The 21,523-nt window shown below is 43.2% G+C and overlaps 1 protein-coding gene across 1 annotated transcript in view; it reads right to left on the bottom strand.

Moving 5' to 3' along the window:
- Positions 1-10,802: 10,802 nt before the first annotated feature.
- The window catches only part of ZNF608 (zinc finger protein 608), a 179,542-nt gene continuing 168,821 nt past the window's right edge, over positions 10,803-21,523 (bottom strand). The window contains exon 11 of the transcript XR_010379655.1: positions 10,803-11,029. The gene's annotated coding sequence lies outside the window, so the exon portion shown is untranslated. The remainder of the gene's footprint in view (positions 11,030-21,523) is intronic.

Consider the following 21,523-nt stretch of genomic DNA (forward strand, 5'->3'; position numbering starts at 1 on the left):
ATCCCAGACCCGCCCCAGTGTTTTATGGCATCCCATGTGCTAACTCAGCCTTCAAGTATTGGAACAAGCTAAGGATTAAGAAATCAGGTTGGAGGCAATCGGTAGCACCATGCAGTATTTACTGCCAGGCAGCTCATATCAAATGTGCCAGTAAAAAAAAAAAAAAATACAGCCAGCACATCTATTGCAGAAAACAAATCCTGGAAGAGAGATGAGTGGGGCAGGGAGGAACTAAGATATTGCCAATATTTTAAATAGCTCCACATGATCCACAGTGTTCTCATACCAAGAGAAAAAGAGTAATATGGATGCTTAGGTAAAAGCAGCAGTATTTAGAAATCAGTCAGAAATAGAGGAACTGCTGGGGCAAAAAATGGCCTTAAGATCCTTTTGCAAAGACCCAGAGCACCTGTTATAGAAGTTCTCATAACTTAGTGGGAAATGCCTGCAACCAAGGAGGAGCCTACAGGGCCCTCTCGGGTATAAAAGCCTTTGCTTGTCCCCCATTTCTCATTTGTAGGCTTTCCCTGAATTCCAAAAGGCAGATTCAAACAGTTACTAATTAGGGATATGAGGAAATGCAGAAACAAAGGAAAAGCAGTCAAGAAACAGTAGTGCAGTGAAAAAACAGAGCTCTAGTTTCTCCTTAAGGGATGTACTCAACAATCTGACACATATCTCTGAGTTCTTCTACAGGAACTAAGGCTCCCACCCAATGGAGGATGGTGACTATATGCTGAGACCCCAGACTTGTTGGAACCAGAAAGCTAATGACAGAGATTCCTGAAACACTACCCCGTTACCTCACCACCAACCAATCAGAAGAAAGTCATGCACCCTGTAGCCCTCACTTCCAAATGTTGCCTTTAAAAAAGCTTCCTTGAACACCATCAGGGAGTCTGGGTCTTTTGATAATGAGCCGCCCATTCTCCTTGCTTCACACCTATAATAAACACCATACTTTGCTTTGTCACAACCTGGTGTCAGTAAATTGACTTTGTTGCGTGGCAGGCCAGCAAAATGTTGTTAATGTGATAAGTTCACAAATGCCCTGAAAAACCATCCTGAGATGACTCAACTTTGGGAATATGCAGCATTCTATCCCCCAGAAAGTTTGAGAAACAACATTATAAATTCAAGAATATTTTCTTTAAAATGCAGTTCCTAGAATATTAGCAGTTCACCTGTGACCAAGACAACTATACTGCGTGATCTGCTCACCTCAGAACTCCCAGAAGCTTCCGTGACCCTAAGACAGTGTTGGATTAGAGCCCAAGCAATGATTGGTACTGAATTTTCTGCTGGCCCAGTGGGATAAGGGCCCAGAGACAAATTCCATTTAATTTAGGAAAGCAAATTAGCATGACATCTCTTAAACATCCATGTTTAGAAATAAGATTCATAACCACTAATATAGATGCCAGTGGAATATCACTGGTCTCTTTATGAGCTCTGTAGGGGAGCAGAATTTGCCACTCTAAAGTATGTCTCTTCAGCATATTAATTGTTTTAAGCTGTTTTTGTTTTTCTTTTCTGAGAAAAAGCAGTGGGAAGGGCTCTGGAAACCAAGTAGGAGTTGCCCTTTGTAAGAAATATTTACATTAGTAAGGGCATCTCCCTTTCTGTACCTGGAGGAAGAAGAGGACCAAATCTCTAGAAACTCTCATGGATGGAGAAGGTGAAGACAAACCTGTATCACAATCCCCCTTGTTTACGGTGCTTTTCCCGGTAACCTCCCGAAATCAACTCTCTCCGCTCTCAACATCCACTTTTGTTTTTAGCTGAGGATACAGTATTTATAGCACGGGCTTCTGCTATTTTGGTGAGTCCCTCAGGTTTCCTGAGTCTCTCATGTATATATGTAATTAAACTTTTAATCTGTCTCATGTCAAGGTAATTCATAGGCAAGCCAGAAGAAACTAGAAGGGTAGCGGAAAATTTCTTTCTCCCTAACAGCTCCCTTTGCCTTGCATTCATCTAACACTTTGACTTTTTCAGTATAATCAAAGCAACTTATCCATGTGGCTATAGGCGAAAGAATTTGCCTGAACTCACCAAGCTGGACAGGGAAAGAACCGTGGCTGGCCTGAAAAAGCACACTACCTTCTGAGGTGAACAAAGGCAATTTTTAAAACATACTCCCTGACAACTAAAAATTGGCATTTGCCACCTGTCTTTACAATGATCAAGTCACAAGCCACTGCAGTCACTGACCTTCAACCCTCTCTGAAAGGAGTTCAGGGTGTGGGTGGAGATCAGGAATGAGGCACTCTGTGCTCTGGGAAAAACTGGCAGCACAGGCCTTCAGATAGTTAGATATTTTCAGGAGAAGATTTATGAGCCCCAATTCTTGCAACTCCTCGTATCTAGAAAAGCACTAAAGCCATTAATGGTAACATCTGCTCCTTGTGACTAGCAGCAACCCTCTGCCAAAATGTGCGCTTGACTGCACGTACCCCACTTCACTAAAATCACACAAAATACTGACCTCACACCCTACCTCTTTGGAGCAGATCCTCAGAGCTGTCTGAGGTGCTGTCTCCCAGGCTATAGTCCTCACTTTGCCCCAAATAAAACTTAACTCACAACTCTCACATTGTGCTTTTTTTTTTTTTTCCAGTCGACAACTCAAACAAGTAGTACAAAAAGAACTGCCAATTCCAGATTAAAATGTGTACCTTCTAAGATGTGGGAAGTCATGGCCATCTTAACTCTTCTTTATTAATGGTTTTCAAATTGTTCCTTGAGGAGTGCTACGCATTCCACTGGCTGCCTTGGAGAAGGTGCTGAGGGCTTGGATGGGGACCCATAGCTTCACTCCTGCCTTCCATCCAGGCTGTGAGTGTAACAGCCTGGCTCTTCTCAGCTGACTTCTGACTAGAGCACGTGGTTCATGTGGTTTCATCTGAAGAAAAGTTCTGCTGCTCACACAGTATTATAAACCACTTCTAGAGACTGTTATTATAAAAAAGATGTTTCTTCCTAATGTACTCATCTCTGAAGGCCCAAAGAATAAGAAACCAAGTCACTAGACAAGCACCTCTGATTCTATCAAGTAGGTTTGAGACAGGAGGAAAGGGGACAGGACACAGTCATTAAAAGAATGACACAGCCACTGAGGAAAAACAGGATAGGGCATAAACTGGTTAGAACCAAACAGACATAAGAGAACGGAAGATTCAACTTCCAGTAGACTTTGGGCCTCATTATATGCTCACTGTGATACATTAGCGTGCTAAATGGCACTCCCACAGGCACCATCACAGTTTGGAGGCTGACCACAGAAGGACAAAATATGGGTGGTGGCCCAATTCTTGGAAATCCCCGCCCCTTTCCTCAAATAGTTGGAATAATCATCCCACTTACTAGTATATGAAATTATCCAATCCATAAAAACTGAACACCCCTACACCCCAGGGCTGCTCTTCCTTCTGAGATGGACTGCATCCTGTCTATAGAGTGGGTGTCTCTCTAAACAAACCTGCTTTTACTTTACTATGGCTCACTCTTGAATTCTTTCCTGCACAAAGTCAAGGGCCCTCATTCGGCAGCCCATCCCAGGAATCTGCCCAAGACCTGGGACACGACCATCCTCTTGCGCTCCATTTTCCTGCAACAGGTGTGTTCATACTAAAAGGCATGAACACTTTCAGCTAAATTCAGTTCCTTTTTTACTTGCCTTTATATTCAGATTTTCAATCTAGTTTCATACCCAAATGTCAAGCAGTAATAAGGATTTCATCTAAAGTGAAATATTATTTGTTTGAAAATCCACAAGATGCTTTGACAGCAGGAGAGTGGTGCATATACCAATTTAGTGAGACTCAAATGTGTTATATACATTTATCTCTCACGTGTACGTAAGCTTGGAAAAGAGGAGAATCCCATCTGCCTGTCAAGCAGAGATTAAAGGCAATAGATTTAAATGTTGGTTTTCATCATTCTTTTTTAATCAGCAAGAACAAGCCACTGGAAACTTCTAAGGTATTTTCTGTAATACACAGAGGTTAAATGCTCTGTTTCAGCCACACCGCACTCTGCTTTCAATGTGTTACAAAACAGAGTTGCGAATAAAATACAGTCACCTTTGTGAAGTCTAGTACTTGTTCATTTGTGCCAATAATATCAGGCTCTGTTGCAAAGTATAGATCAAGCACAAGAGGAGAAAAGAGATTGTGCAAGTTCAGTTTACAGAAGCCTGAGCTTTCTGATGATCTCAAAATAAGAAAGTACAAAATGAACGGAAAGTAAGGTGTTTAGACTCTAGCACCAGCCAAGCCTGAAAGGTGTGCTGGAAGGCAACCTTTTCCTGAACACATCAGTTTGGGTACCATGGGAAGTCATCACTCCCAGTCTGTAAAATTTCTCAGAACCCTCTCGAGGTTACATGGCTCCTTCCTCATCTATCCTCAGAACTGAGAGATGGCTACATCAACCTCCTCATTTTGTGAGCAGATAGTTCAGGAAGTTCCAGACGAAAGAGAACCAGGCAAGGCTTTCTTGACATCAGAGATGCCAGTTTTGCCATTTTGTGATCCAAGCCTGGCCACAATACTTGCCCTTAAACAGGTCTCAGTAATTGATGCTCCTAAAGGAAGTAAGGGAATGCAGGAACAATGGAAAAGCAGTCAAGAAACAAGAGTTCAGTCCTAGGTCCTCCTCAAGAAATATACACAACTATCTGATACAATCTTTGGGTTCTGCAGGGACTAAGATCCCCCCACCCAGGTAGAAGATGGAACGGTCATGTTGGCCCCCCTAAGTTCAATCAACTAAGGCTTGAACTTTGTCGAACTTTGCCCAAATTCTTTGCTGAATTCTCCTCTGCTCAAGCCCCTTCATGAATATGCATGCACTCTTAGCTTAAAAACTTCCCCAATTTTGCTTTTTGGGGAGACACTGCTTTAAGAAAGATCGCCAGTGTTCTCCTTACTTGCTGCAAGTAATAATAAATCCTTCCTACTCCTGATCTTGGCTTAGTTGTGTCTTTTGGCTCAACACCCACCAAGAGGTGAATCCAGTTTTCAGGTAACAATTTCTCAAGCTACAAAAATCAGCATGCCTTATACTCCTGTGCTCTCTCACCACCTCCATCCAGTTCATCACCATGTCTTGTTCCAGTCTCCTGCCCAACGGTCTCTCCAGGTATTGTACCCTGCTCTGCCTCATCCCCAGAGCCACTGTGCTCAGGGAGGCTTTGGCCATGCATTAAACGGGCCATTGGGACAGCTCCTAGTGAGTCTCCCTAGTCCTCATCTCCATTCCTCTCAACTCGCAGTCCACATTTACCACTCCGTGATCTTTCTACATCACAACTCCGATCAGACCTCTGCGTATCGTCTTTACCTGACTGCCCACTGCCTTTAGAATAAAGTGCAAAGTCCTTCATGCTACATACCAAGTAGTCTGACCCTCGCCTACCTTTCTAATTTCTGTCCCATACCTGCCCCATGTACGTTCCCTATGGCCAGCCCACCTCTCAGCTTACACCTCACCTCTCACACCCATGGGCACGCTCACTCTTCCTTTTAGGAGAAAAGACTTTCCCTGCTTTGTCTACTTGGCAGAATTTTATGCACTCTTCAAGATCCACTCCAAAGGTCACCTCCTCTAAGAAATCCTTTCACATTCTAGTATGTACCTTTTTTGAACACTTCACCCAACACACTTGAATTCTTCAGTGGTGTGTCTGTCTCCCCACTACCTCATGGTCCCCTCCAGGACAGGGACTATGATGTCATCGATACATCCTGCACAGTATAGCATCTGGCATAAAACAGTGCCCACCCCCAACAAAAAAAATGTTGATGTATTGATGGCTTCACTGTGTAGAAATTTTCACTCCACTAGGAGCCAAGCACCCAGGCTCCTATTCTCACTGTTGTAACATTCAACACAACCTCAATGAGGCCCAGAATCTTTAAGTAAAAAAAATTATGGGAATATATGGTTAGATAGGTTCTGAGTTTCTTTCTAGCTTGAAAATTGTAGAATTTTTGAACATTTGTTTCTTCAAGAATGACTCCTGAAGTTGTAAGCAACAGTTTAGTATCGCCTGTGGCCTCTATTTTCCTTAAATGTCAAGTTACCCGGGCCATTCTGTGCTAATGAATACGGAACCCTCCAAATAATTAATGTATGAATGAATGGAATATGTTTTATATCTTCCATTCTGGTGAACAAATTTAAATCTTGGCATTGCTCCCTTATTTCTAAAGGCTTTTTTCTTCTGTCAAAGTAGACTAATTTAATGGGGGAGAAGTCATTGTTAATTACACACATTCATACATATTCTCAGGAACAGAGCAGAATCACATAGCAATATTGGAATTCGTCCAGAGAATTCTTATTTTGACAATAGGAGAGAATTCGTTTCAAAAGACTCCAAAGTCAATGACACTTTCTTAATTTTACAGTTCCCATTTTACTGATGTAAGAAAAACATGTCATTGGCGTCATGTTTTTAATGCTTCATCCTGCACAGTAGGCGACATGGTAAAGCTAAAAGAGATCCTAGATGGAAGCTACTCTCAAAGTCGAATGCATAATGGTACAGCAGTGTCATGGAGGGGAAATTAACAGTAATTAACAAGGTCTGGAGGAAATATGTGGAAGCATAATGAAATAATAGGCAGACAAACATCAGACTTTGTGATAACCCTAAAAGGTACAGCCACACATTTCCAACTGGCTGTTTTTGCCACAGACAAGGAAAGCTTGACAGTAATTAAGTTGTAGACACGATGGATACACTTTTTTTCCCAGGCAGACCAATTAGTAAGCGTAGCCTTGAGAAGAATCATTTTGTAACTTTCCGTCAAGGGAAATACTGCCAAACTTTGCAGAGGGGAACACAACCAGATAGCATTTATTTGCTTCTGCTGTGACAACCTTCCATTTCTCTGAAAAAAATGCTGGCCTTCCTCACACCACAGCCCTGAAAGCTAGGTTTGATGTTTCTCTCTCCAACACATAATCCTGAGTGTGCTGACATCCAGCACGGTTGCTGTGGAAGACAACCACTCCGGGTGCCTGCAGCCTGTGGAAACTGTGTGTTACTGAGGTGCTCATCAGCATGCTTTTTAGTCGTAGAAAAAAGAAATGCCACCCCATGCCAGCTTAAGGCAAAAGGGAATTTGGGGGTTCGAAGCCATCAGGGATCTCCTGATCATCTCTCGGCTCTACTGCACTCCGCATCATATTTGATCTCCAGTAGCATCTCCTGTGTCGGGGCCCAGATGCTCACCCACAGCTCCAGGTTTACAAGCTCTCAGCTAAACCACCCGCCTACCACATAGATCTCTTTCATATTAACTCTAGGACAAGGCCTCAGACAGAACTGTTACTGTCCTATCAGGTCACTTAAACTTCACAAATTCATCACTGGAGCCAGGGAGGTCCAATGCTTTCAGGCTGGGGTCGCCTGGGGGCTTCTGGAGCCAGGAGGACTGAGAATGAAGAGGGTCATTCAACCAATAGGGAAACTTCAGCTAACCCGGCCCCTCTCAGCCTTGCATTTGTCCACTTGGGCCCAGCCACCTGCCCTGAGAAGGGGCCTGCCTCTCACACATACCCACTGTCTTAGCCCAGATTATGACAAAATACTGAAGACCAGGTGGTTTAAACACAGAAATTTACGTCTCATAGTGCTGGAGACTAAGAAGTCCAAGGTCAAGTTGCCAGCTGATTCCATTCCTGAAGAGGGCTCTCTTCCTGGCTTGCAGACACCTGCCTTCTTGCTGTGTCCTTGTACGGCAGAGAGAGTGCTTGGCTGTCTTCTCTCCTTCTTACAAGGACACTAAACCCATGACACACCATCACCATCGTGATCTTATCTAAATCCAATTATCTCCCAAAGGCCCCACCTTCAAACACCATCATGTTGACCTTCAACATATGAATTAGGAGGGGAGACATATCCCGTCCATAACACACACACACATGCACAAAACCCCTCCCCAGCAGGGACTCTCTGTTGTTTCCTCTCTAGCTCTCTCTTTCACAATATATTATGCATCCTATAAATGCAATTAATCTATGAGCCACAATATCAAGGCCAAAGGAGAGCACCGTTGTCCAGATCCAAATGCCTACTTACCCTGTAAACCCTAAGTTGCTTTCATCCTTACACTTACTTTTTAATTTTAAGGCTGTTTTAGCCATTCACTTTAACCTAGCATTACTAATATTAAACTGGCATTGACATTGGGGAAAATTGCAACATTTGTCTGACACTATATATCCCAAGAAATGATTCCTCATGGACACAACTGATATTTAGGGACCCACTGACCCAGGCTGAGGACATGTGACACATTCGCAGCATTTTACGTCCATATGACTTAAATTATCAACTAATAGTAGGGCTGAGGGTTTAAAGTGCAAAACTACATTAAAATGAGAACTGATAATAGCATGTGGCCAAGCCCAGTTTTCCCTTCATGATAACTCACGGAAGCTTCCTTACACCAAAATGACAAATGTGCCATCTCTGAATGTGGGAGTTTGGGAAAGCTACTTTCCTGCCCTTGGCTTCCATTTCTTCATCACTAAAATGGTGGTGGTGGCAGTACCCCCCTATCAGATTGTTGCGAGGGTTAAATAAGTTAACATGTACGATGTGATTAGGATGAGAACTGGCCCCTAATAATATAAACTATTTTTATTTCTAGTGGAGGAAACGGAGTCCTAAAGATGGAACTTCAAAACTCAGATGTGCACAGGGACCATCTAAAAGTCTGGAGAAAACACACACCTCATCTAAGGGGCAGCTGTTAATAAGTTTCAGATACAATGAATGTCCCACCTGGCCGTATCTTCCAGTGATTCTAGAGAATCAAAATGCAGGTTTTTAAATGAATTGTCTGATTTTTCATGTTGCCAAATAATTTAACTTTTAGAGCACTGCATGACCCAAAGACAGGAGTGGACCACCAGTGCACATGCTCTGTCCAGAGCAGAAAAGGACACGGCCTCTCGCTAATGTGACCCTGCACTGATGTTACCCGTCAGCATCTCCCAGGCCCCTCCCTGCAACTCCCTATTCGCTGCTCCTGCATTGACTCCATCCATCTTACAATCCACCCATTCCTCACCTTCTCCCTAAATTACTGAAAAAAAGATTGAAACCAGCAGCCAGCCACCCAGGCAAATTTTAATTGAAAGGGTAAATGGCTGCAATTACTCCTCTGCCCTGCAAACCTGCTCTCTGGAAGCACCGGAGAATTCCAAACTCTCTGCAAGATTTTCAACAAAGCACACAGCTGAACCCCATGCTCAGGGAAGCCCCTCCCCATCCCCCAGCACTCCCAGATCTGTCCTCTGCTTGAAAACACTCAAGGTAGATTTCACATGACAAGGGATAAATGCTAAAACACCCCATGGAACCACTTGCTTTTGCGAAGCTTCCCTTCTGTGCAATACGTCCGGTTTCTAAGAACACCATTCATTTTTCTAGAATTGAGCCTCAAACAGAACCACCTGAACTTCCTGTCCCCACCAAAGTGGTCTTCACAGTCAAGCACACAAGAGGGACTTGTCGGGAAGCCACCTTGTGGTCGGATTCCACGTCAACTGAGTGCCTGAAGATCAGGAAGTGTGTTATTTAACTGTGAGACAGCAGTTCAAACTGTCTTTAAAACAATGGTGCCCAGAAAGCAACTCCAACGTCATCGTTTTATCACTTTATGGCTATGTTTCTCTTTTGTAAATGACTGCATGGTGCTTTCTGCACCCGTATCACACTTTATTATCCCCTGAAGGTGTCATTTGAGGGTATCTTTATTTTCATTTTAGGGCATATGGTTTGCAGTTTTGCAACAATGGAAACAAGTTGGAGTTGTACTAAAGTAATTTGAGACGGAGCCAGTCTTTGAAGCTTGTACTTTCAAGGGCTTTGAATTAGAAGAAAAACATTTGTTTTACTTATTTACTGTGGTTAAAAGGACCATTACATTTGCTTGTAAATCAGTCATAATTTGAGAAAGGATGGTTTCTTTAGAGCCTCAGAAAATGGCCCACTTGCCACCAGTATAATTTCCATTTTGGCTCAGTAATAAAACAGTATTCAGTAACTGAAAGACACTGGAATTTGTTTGGACTTCTTTTTTGAACTTTTTATATAAAACACTTCTGTTCCATTAGGATAATCCTATTTGACTTGCTTCTCTCAGTCAAAGGAAAGGAAAAAGTTATTATGAGAGGGCCAGGAACAAAGGATTTCCCACCCCAGTTGGGCTTTTGATCCTCACATGGTCATAACAGGCCTCGGGGAGTAGCCAATAACTTCCGGCTTCAAAGGAGGGGAAACAGGCTTAAAATGAATGCACCTCCCAAAGATGCCATGAGGTTTGCAGCCAGCAGATTGCTCTCCTAATCCCCACGTACAATCACTTTCTGCCCTCAAGTGATGGATACAATTACCACTGTTTTACCTACAGAGAAACCCCCACTATTATTTTATAGCCACTGAATTTGCCTGCCTGTGTCTAATACAGTCATGGTGTTAAACTTCACCATCCCACACTACACTTGTGTTAAGATAACCAAAGAATGGCAAGCACTGAATCCCTTCAATTCTTTGTAAAGAAAAAAAAAAAAAAAAGAGCAGAAACAAACACTTTGACAAACTCACCAAAGCAAGATCTTTATAAATGAGTCTTTCTGCTGATGTAGCAATTCCTTCACATTGAAAAAGAAGACATAAGTTAGATTTTTCTCTTGGATCTACGCAAAGGAGGAAAAACATTTACAATATTGGAAATTATCTCGCTTAGCAACTTCATCAACTTTCAATTAACCTCAGAAGGCCGGGCCATTGCTGCTGCCAGACTAGCTCAAGAACTCACCAGGACGCACTAATTCTTTATTCCAGAGCTTTTCCATATTTATTTATTTATTCACTCCATCCCATATCCTTGTTCTCTCTTCTGCTTCCTCCTCTTTCTTTTCATCCTTCTCCATCTGCCACAATGCAGTAATGATGGGCAGAACGCATGGCCACCATCATAGTACTAGCTGGCATTAAGAGCTAATTGGGAAGTGAGACAGAGAGGCAGGCTTCACCAACAATGGAAAAAGTAGACTGAGTCACTCTTCCCACACCATTCATACTCTCCTCCGTGAGTCCTATTTCTATCCGCTCTCCTCCCCTCCAACATGTGTCCTTGTAGCCCTCTTCCCAAACCTTTGCTCCTACCATTGTCTCTTTAGAGAACACCTTCCCTGAATCTATTTAGACAAATCTCCTCTGTACTTAAAAATAGAGCTCACTTCCTTCTCTTGTTCTAAGCACTCAACGACCAAAAGAGCAGGTCATGAACTTTCCTACCTTGAATTTATGTAGCACTCACCATCCAGGGCAAGTATTTTATTCATTCAACAGAGCCCACTTGAACACCTACTGTATTCGTAACACAATGCTCAACCCCTGCACTGCAGGATATTTTAAGAAATGAATGAAATTTACTCTAGCAAGAAGAGAAGATGACACGTGACACAAATATCTGTATGACAACGTGGAATGTGATGAATGTCACGAAAGATATATAAACTAACTTTAGAATTCAAAAGAAAGAGACAGATGACTTCTCTCTGGAGAATTTGCGTCAAGATTTGCTTGCTATGCCAGCCCAAGAGGAACGCCAGTCTCTATCACGTTAGTATTTGTGGCCCTGGAGTCACCCCTCTGCCTCTTCCTACCTGTTGCCTTGCATTGTTTGTGTCTTGCCACTCTAACTAGATTACAAGCTCTAAATGGACTAAAATCTTGCCTAATATTTTATGCAGTTCCTTCTCTGCCTCATACATACTAGTTATGCAGTAAATATTTGTTTACTTACCCTAAAAAAACTCTTACTAGTTTCTGGGTTCTGTGCTGCATGCAGGGTCATTATAAAAAAATGAACATCATCATAAAATGAAGCCCCAACCTAAGCAAAGTGCACAGTCCAACACTGGAGACACTTCTACAATATGGTGTAGAGTACACCAACCTAGAGGCACTTGAGAGCCCAAAAGATAGCTGTTAACTCTGTACAGAGGAACCTGACCAGACTGTTCCACTAAGGAGGCCAAGAATAAGCTGAGCTTCATAGATGAGTGGAGGTTTACCAGATGGACAAGGAGAGAAGTGGTATTTCTGATGCAAGAAGAAAATAACCAAATATCTGAGACATCAAAGAAATAGGAAATAGAAGTTGGGGCGGGAGAGGTCTTTATTTGCCACACTAGTGTCTTACCCTGGTGCCTCTCATTGACACAAACAATGCAGAATTAACTCAATCACTATTCTTATTTTAACACTACACATTGTATTTGTAAAACTGTATTGTAAATTGTAAAGCAAAAAAAAAATAATTCTGTGTTCAGGCTGTGGTTTTTCCCTTGCTTTCAATATGATAAGATCTTTTGAATCTGCCTCCCCCTTAAATAAACATCTTGGGCAATTAGTCCATCTTAGGGTCACTACTTCTCTAGATTGTTAAAGAGGAATTAATTTTAACCCACAAGTAATTTCTCATCAGATACTAAGTGGTCCCTTCCCAAAGAAGCACTCCAGGCAAGATTCCTGCAGAGCAATCATGTAAGTGAGCACTGGCACATGCCTAGACCTGGGGATTACACTAGAAACTGGAGTTAAGTCAAGAAGACTTTTTGGTAAGAGATTTAGTGAATGGCCAACTCCATGTGGCTTCTCCAAGATTTACCAAGATTTCCATCGGGAAGCAAGCTACCTCAGTCCATCTGGTCTCAGTAGCCCTCTCCAGAGTTGAACTTTGACATCACTAGCTACACCCTCCCTACACTCTACGCCACTGCTGTCCTCCCTTGGAAATCAAAAGTAACTTTCTCACCCTAAATCCTTCTACGGATTCCTGATCTAGGAATTATAAAAATGTATGGTGCTGGATAAGTAGACCTTTCATTTAAAATCCCCCATCTTTGTTTTGATAGATGCATTATTCCTAAGATAAATGCTCTATATTCTGAACATATTTGTATGGATCTGAGCTTACATTTTCCCACAGGCACATTTAAAAGGTCAGTAGGCTAGATGGTGAACGGAATGTGGTTCTAAAGGTTACTAAGAAAGCTGCCAGGTGGTGGTGGGGAGGGTATAGCTCAGTGGCAGAGAGCAGCATGCTTAGCATGCACCAGGTCATAGGATCAATCCCCAGTACCTCCATTAAATATAAACAAACAAACAAATAAACCTAATTACCTCCCCTCACAAAACAAAACAAACAAAAAAATTTTTTAAAAAAGAGAAAGCTGCCAGTAGGATAATTCCAAAGATAGCTCCTCAAAAGAGATTTCTATATTTTTATTAGGTGGAAATTAGATATAGGAACACATTTACTCAACCAATTGGGGGACTAAAAATAAACATCAATTTCACGCTCAGCTGATAAGCCTACAAAACAAATTATTTGGAAGTTCAGCTAAAGAGAAGAATGGAAATTACTTTCAGGAGGCTCTCTAAGGGACTTGAGGGTATACTGATGACACTGAAAAGTGGGAAATAACTGCTTTATGGGGCAGGAGTGACTGCTTCAGGGACTATGTGGGGTCAGACACTCATACTGTAGATTTCTGTTTGTCATTTTCCAAATAGTCTCACTCTCCAAGGTCCTACATAGAAAAGAGATGTTTGTCTGGGATAGCAATGACCATGTTCTCATAAATTCTAAACCGATACCATTTGATTCTACCCTTCATGGGAGGGACTGCTTTTTCCTTAGTTATGGAAGTTGCCCTTCTCTGCTTTCCCAGGATTGAAGCCACAAGACTGAATCAGTTGATACCCTTCAGGCTATAGTTTCAAGCAAAATCTAACTCCTACCTATGCCATATCTCTTCCAAGGCAATCAGTGTGTCATTCAGAACCACAGAAGCTCTCAACACTCCTCACATCCATCCCTCCCTGGGCAGTCCCTCCACTCCTCCTGCTCTACTTCCAAGCCCTCTTACACATCACACCGAGTCTGCTCCTGCCAGGGCCACACATGGTGTAAGCTCCTTCCCGGTGCAGCTGTCCTTCCCCGTTACCCATTCCTTCCCCCGTTATACTTCTCCAAGTCACTGGGCAGATATGCTTTGCCAACAGCTGTGCAGCGAAAGGACCGAGTGGGAATCAGTTTATCCCAGGATCTACTTGAAGACAAGCAAGACCAACATTTTCAACCTTTGAGAGAGTAAGGACGCTGGTAAAGGGAGGTGAAGGGGCTGATGAAGAAAAGTTGAATCAATCTGGGTCTCAGGAGGATGTTTGTAAAGTTCCAGCCTTGAACTTAGAGCTCTTTCAAAGTCAGACAAAAAGCTAAAAGGAGAAAATGCTTATGTATTCCCTCAATGAGAGAGGAAAAACAGTGGAACCAGCCTTGCCAATCTGCCAAGTTCGGCCACTAGGCTGGACTTTCTATGGCTTTGATTTCAAAGAAACCGTACAGGCGTGGTGTTGGCAGCTGTGTCACACTCAGGGCTGGAGAGCAGGCCCTGGGCTGTCCTCATGCGACTGACTCAGGATCCCATATTGATGACAGCAGGGCAGCCCAAAGGTTATTCTAACTGAGGTTTCCTTCCAGGAATGGAATTACTGAAGCATAAAGAAGAAACTTCCCTCAGCCCTCATAACATGCCATGTTAGGGTGATGTGTTGGAAAAGGGACATCTAACAGCTTCTCCTTTAGCCCCACCCCTTCTGAATCGAGGTGAGAGGCTCTATCCAGGAAATGGAGTAAAAGACTAAGAGAGTAACTGATCACATCCCTTCAACTCTCCCTCGTCCTGTGCCTTACAACTCAATGCTGCCACCAACATCTCTTGTCTAATTCAGAAGACCTAAGCCATCCTTAACCCCACTGTCTCTGCTATTATCACCTCCCCTTCAGTGTATCACAAAATCCTATCAAACCCACCTCTTAAATATCTCGACTCTGTCCACTTCTCTCTTTACCCATGTCTCATTTCAGTTTAGCCCACCAGCATCTCCAGTCCATTCTCCACAAGCTCAGATACATTTCAAAACATCATACTCCCCCAGATTAAAACCCATCAATGCCTTCTCATCGATTGCCCTTAGGATCAACTCCCAACTCAGTCCAGCAAGGTCTTCACAGTCCTGCTCTTACGAGCCTTTCCAACCTTATCTCCTTATCTTTTGTACTTAATCCTTGCCCACCTCAGCTTCCCCCTGCCCAGCCCCCTGGTACACACATGGAGACACATATATGTGCTGAGATTCAGTCATATTGAATATGCAGATCTTCCAAAGAGACAAACACTCTTTCCCTCACTGTCCCCTATCCCTAGGATTCTCTTCCTCCTACAGTAGGCACATTACAAGTCAGTCCCTCTGGGAAGCTTTCCCTGAGCAACCTAGTTCTGGGGGTGCCATCAATACTCAATGCATCCTGCCTTCAGTGTGCTATCCTTTTACCTATGTACAGACCTGTTCCTAATAGATGTGGGGTTGGGACAAGATTACAAATGGAAACCCCTGAACTGTGCTTTGCTTTCTCCTTTCTTCCCATTCACAGTTTTAACATGACTGAGAGGAGCTACATGTGCATTTGGACACCAGCTCATACACCCAACCTCTACCCACAACTCCTTAAACTACTGCCCACAGCCAATCCATGGGCCTGGCAATGCTTACACGGTCATGTTTTCTGCTCCAGAGAGGTGATCTGGACAGAGGCCAGTTTATGCCTGGGAAGCCGCTGGACCTGTGTAGGCAGGGACTCCCATCTTGGACCCCTGGAGGAAAGGTGGAGGCAGTGTGCTTTAGGTGGAAATTATTTCACTGGCCCCAGGACTCCTTGCCCATGGCTAGAGCGGGGCCCCATATAACAGGAGGCCCAGGACAGGGGCCGGATCACCTGGATCCCCGAGGTGCTGCCGTCCTGTCTCCCAACACATGAACTTACACTCCAGAAGGAGATGCATCATGCTAGCTTGATCAGAGCCACTGCCAAAGCATGTAGTACCTGTTCAGTAAACAATGACTAAATAAATTACATCAATTACAGAGCTTTGGGAGATAAGGCAGGGATTGCATGAGGGTTAGAAAATATGTCCAGTTCAGTAAATGTTTCCTGATCCCTTTTAGATGAAGTACTGAGTGAGATTCAAAGATGAACCAGTTATGGCCCCCTGTACTTAACTGGTTACAGCCTAATACATGCGATGATATGTATCTGTCACTGTAGCGCCAGGCAATGGTCATGGTCAAATGTGATTATGGACATTCATTTCCTAAAAGATAAATATCTAAGACAAAATGCTGATCAATAGGGAGTTAATGTATCTTCATAGTTTATTAGAAGATGCTGGTACGAGATTTAATTATGGTGGTTGACTGAACCGCAAATAAGATTTTCTACACATTTTAGACACATCTTGTTTTAATACCATCTTCTGTTATTTTGCATTTTTACCTGGGGAGTAACTGTGGAATGTAAATGACTTTTCCCCCTTATCCTTTGTCCTCAGCATAATAACCTCCTTAAAATAATTCTACCTTCCTGGGCAATGTGGTGTCCTGTGAACTATAACTGACCGAGCTCTTCACAGGGGGAGGGTGGGAATTGACACAATGCTTATTCCTATTCCTTGGATGAAACATTTAATTGACTCAGATTACAGAACAGAAAAGGTGTGTATTTGTTAGTGACTATTTACAAAAGGAGTGATACAGATGCCAGATGATCAAAATTGCACTCCTCAAAAGCTGGAAGATTTTATCATCATATATTTTTGCTATTTTTTTAAAGCCTCTTTAGCAAATACGACCCCTGGCCTAGAGGTCCTGTCTAGCTCATTCCATTTGATTTGCAATTGTTCATCTTCCTTAGGAACTTCACTTGCAACTGAGCGTATTCAAGAGAAAGCTTGGTGGGTGATTTAACACATGCAGTTGCTTTCATACTTCAAATCAGAGATTCTATCCTGTTGCTTTGTGCATTTCCAAGTTTTTTCTTTGGTTTGGTTCTTGAATAAATAGTTAGACTTGGATCCCTCCTAAGCAGAAGTCCAATAGCCAAGGTATTATTTGATCAATATCTTAGTGCTTTAATGGTCTCCGTTCATCTTCCTCCCTTTCAGTATTACAGGTTGTAACCTAACAAGCTTCAGAGGCCCCCCAAGTAACTTAGATACACTGTACCTTATCACACTCCCTGAAATAGAGGGCCCACTCAGTGAGATCTGGAAATCTTTTGCTCCCCAGAAACTCAGAGAAAGTATGTTAGGCTCTTTCAGGGTGCACAGAGAGGTATGTGCTTAGAGTCCATCCAAGGGGCCATGGGACTGGTTGCCCACGCTAATTAACCAGAGCTCTTTTTATCCTTTCTTCATTATGGTGCAGGCTGCCCTATCCACCTCACTCCCCCACCTCATCCTCAATTCCGGCAGCTAAGCCCATGGCATTCTAGGCCCACGGCTGCTATAGCAAAATGCAAAGGATAAAGAAGTCGATGACTGGGTTGAAGTGTCTCAAGGTCCTAGTATCCTAAAGCTAGAAGAATAGAAAGGACTCAAAATCTGTAAAAAGCAAGAGGAAAGAGCACTCCCACCCTTCCTCCATGTATGCACCAAGATAACCTTGGACTTCCCAAGGCTCAGGGAAAGAGAGGCAGCAAGGAGAGAACCAAAGGGAGGGGACACGTGCAGGCCTGCGGGGAAGAGGGGCTTGGAGTGAGCATGAGGCAGGAGTGACATCATACTCCCCTGGGAAACTGAGGGCTTCCTGGCCTCTTGTCCTCAAATATGCCCTCTGTCACCAGCAGGGATTGCATGAGCAGCCCCTGGGAACCAGTCAGCCTCTTGAGACTGTCTGGTCCCCACCTTGAACAATGCACCTCCTGCTCCAAAGAGCTGTTCTAAGTCTCCTTCCCACTGCTCCGGCAAAAGCCTTGCCAGGACAGCAGACAGCACATACTCGGTGACCCTCTGGGAGAACCAGAGCCCATGACTTTTCAGCCCCAAAAACCTAATCCAAGCTTCAATCACCCTGAACACTCATGAACCCTCAAAGAAGGACAGGAACCCGGATTCCACGTGGGGAGTGGGTGGTGTGGGGAGAAACGGCCCTGCACCAGTATGTGGATTCAACTGGGCTCAAGCCCCACCTCCTCTCCACCCTCACCCCTGAACCAGGCAGTGGTAAAACACACCATTAGATAAGAACTCACTGGAAAGCGAGATAGTCACGAATCGTCCCAATTCAGCCCAGTCAACTCTCACAGAGACCAGAACATCATTCAAGACAATGCATCAAGCCGTCCTGTCCCCTGAGCAGCTCTTATGCGGTTCCCCTCTCCAGTGCTCCATGGGGGCAGGGGGCTGGTGGGGATGATGCAACTTCCTCCCTGGAACTGGATCTCCAGTTCACCTGCTCCCACTCTTACCAACTAATTTTGAGTTCAAGCTACTCAAGTGACAGGACTGATTGGTCCCTTGTGTGGAGGGGCTGGGCTCAGCTCTCGGGCCATATCCCTCTGAAACCACAGGGCAGACTGTGAACTGTCTGTCACTGGGTAGAACACCAATCACTGGGCAGATTCAGTGATGCCAAACACAGAAGAGGGACGGGGGGTATGGCCATTACTCCGAGATGTCAGGAAAAGGCACAGTGTAACTGACACATAATTGGCATGCCAGGCCAAGAAAGGACATGGGGATTGAAAAAGCCATCCTCATTTTCAGTTTCTGAGAAGCAAACCCCAGGGGTGATGTCATCTGACTGATGTCACACAACAAATCAATGGCTGAGTTGGAAATGAAAATCGAGTTCACCTCATAAGGTAGAAGTCGATATAAAGAATATAAACATAAATTGAAGGGCATGCACATTACTTTCCAGGTTGCTAGAATTCCACATCTTCTTCTCTAATGTGTGCAGATCATCACAACATCACAACAATGACCGTGCAGCAGACACAACAATCAACCGAGATAACCTGGACCTCAAATGCAAGAGGGAATGCACTGAGTAACAAAGACTCTCCTGGATTGGAAGGTTCCTAAGTCATCTAAAACCCAGTCTGCAGCATCTCTCTCCCACAGGACAGGAAGGAGAATACAGAGGCCACCAGAATCACTAGTGTACGTGCCCATGTGCGGTTGTGGCATCATGTGTCCAATAGTGGAGATCCTTACTTTACAAGAGTTGCCCCTCTGACTGCAACATCTCCTGCACAGTGCTGTCTTGAGTTGCCTTTTCTGTGCTGCTGAAACACTAACTATATTATTGCCCAAGGATATGAATTTGAACCTTTAAGATGTTTTACAGGTATTTCTGTGATAACTTCAAGAGCCCAAAAAGCTTGCATTTTGTAGAACTGCATGCTAAGACCAACAGGACTTTGAGAGAAAATAATGTCAGGGAAATTACCATAAAATCTATGGAACTTTGTCACTAACCCCCCTAAAAAAGAATAACAACTCTTGTAAATATACTGACACAGTTAACTTTCCAATGGTGTCACAACACCATGGTCAGTTGATGGTTTGTCATCTTATACCTGCGGCTCCAGCTTTGTCCTTTCAGATATAAGTCCTTGAAAGCTTCTAATAGAGACCAGTTTCATCAAAGGTGAAAATCAGGTCCTTTGTTTTAGTACAGGAGGAAATATCTTTTTAGCCCCTTTATCTGTACTCTTGACTTCTTCAGCTACCTTAACACATTGAAAAAGGTAGCCATTCTTGAAGCCACTAAATCAGCCATAGCTAGCACAGATCAGCTCTACAGGATTTTCAGCTTTTTTCTTGAAGTCATCATGTACAGCCAAAGCTTTCTATTTAACTGTGAGGGAACTTGCTTCCAATCAGCTCAACACATTAATGTGCCTGGGAAAATCGACACTACTTGTACATTATATTGACGTCATTCCCCATTTACCAACTGTGTTTCAGTCAATTTACATGAAATAAACATGCACTGCAGAGGAAGAGGTTCTAGTGTTTTCATCATTCTATTTCTAGGACAAAGGAAGCCATGAGAATAGCGCCATTTTCACCGACATGTTGTTCTTCCTGTTATCAGTTGGAAATTGAACCACAAAGTGTAGGTAAATAAGCAAAAGCTGAAAGCACACGTAAAAAAGTCAAAGTTAGCTCTGGCTTTCTGTGCACTGAGTTTGGTATTACTGAAATAAATGGTTTAGTGGAAGCACATGCCCAATGAAGGTGTCAAAAACAGGGCAAGAGAGTGGAACAGAATCAGCCTTTGGTACTTTCTATCAGGGGATGCATTAGGTCTCTCAAACGAAAACCAGGGCTGACATCCTCCAAAGCTAGCAATCAGAGATGCAAGTAAAATTCAGATACAGTGATATACAGGCCTAGAGCTTTCATTTCATTAAAATAAATAAAGATGACAAGTAGGAGAAGGGTGGAAAGAGATGGGATCATCTGGGTTCTAACAGTCACACAAATACTGACAGTGAGGAGTGGAGATCAGGACTTTCAAAAGGAATAATGTTCTCACCATGAGTTCAAATTTATTTAATGTTGTGTCCTTGTACCTTGTAGAACACCTTCCTCCAGCACCCGTATGGTACACAACCCACTACGGGAATTTCTGGCTTTAGCACAACCCATCAGACACACTTAGATCAGAAACATGTGGAGAACATTCCCTCAGGTGCTATCTCAGCACCAAGGAGAGTTCCAAGCCAATTGCAAGATTAGGCCATTCTTTCTAGCTGACTCCTTCATCCAGGTTTTGGTATATGTGTGCTCCAGATGGATTCCAATTTCCCTCTCCCAGATGAGACAGGCACACTCACTTCATCAGAACCCTGTTCCATATCCAGGGACAAATGTATGAGAGTTAAGTTTAAGGAACAATGAAAGTGTGAATGTCTACCTCAAAGTGGGAGCGATAATGACCCACTAAGCCCTGTGTGACCATATGGGTCTGTGCTTGTAAAGTCAATGCCCCCCACTCACAAAAGCCATTCTATGGGGATAAAACCATTCCCCCACTGTCAAAATTTTTTGAAATGGGGATACTATTAAATATTTACCAGGTGATTTTTTTTCTCAGTTGATAACATGAACCATTAAAATCACAATACAAGCACACCCCTTAGCCTTTCATCTTACGTGTATCTGCTCCTATCTATTTCTCCATGAGACCTGGCTTTTTCTCCCTCCAAAAAGGGAACTTAAAATAAGGGCATAAGAGAAAATGAGCTATGATGTAGGTCACCCTTTTTTCTTCTTTTATTTCAAAAGAATGATCTGGAACAAGGAATACTTTTGTGAGGTAAAATAGATGATCCTCTAAGAGGACGGCGCAATATGTGAGTATTACTGATTTTTCTTCCTAAGCCATTTCAGCGATACAATCTTGAGCTGAGTGACCATCGATAGTAAATGATTTCCAGCCACTCAATCGTGTGACCTGCTTCTCTCAAAGGTTTAGCCCTTCTGGTGAAAATACATACATGGGTTTTGAAGTACTGGGAGTATGTAACAGAAGGTGTAAACCTCAGAGGATTTTTTCTTATTATAA

Source organism: Camelus dromedarius, chromosome 3 (genome assembly GCF_036321535.1).
Source record: "Camelus dromedarius isolate mCamDro1 chromosome 3, mCamDro1.pat, whole genome shotgun sequence".
Classification (NCBI taxonomy): Eukaryota; Metazoa; Chordata; class Mammalia; order Artiodactyla; family Camelidae; genus Camelus; species Camelus dromedarius.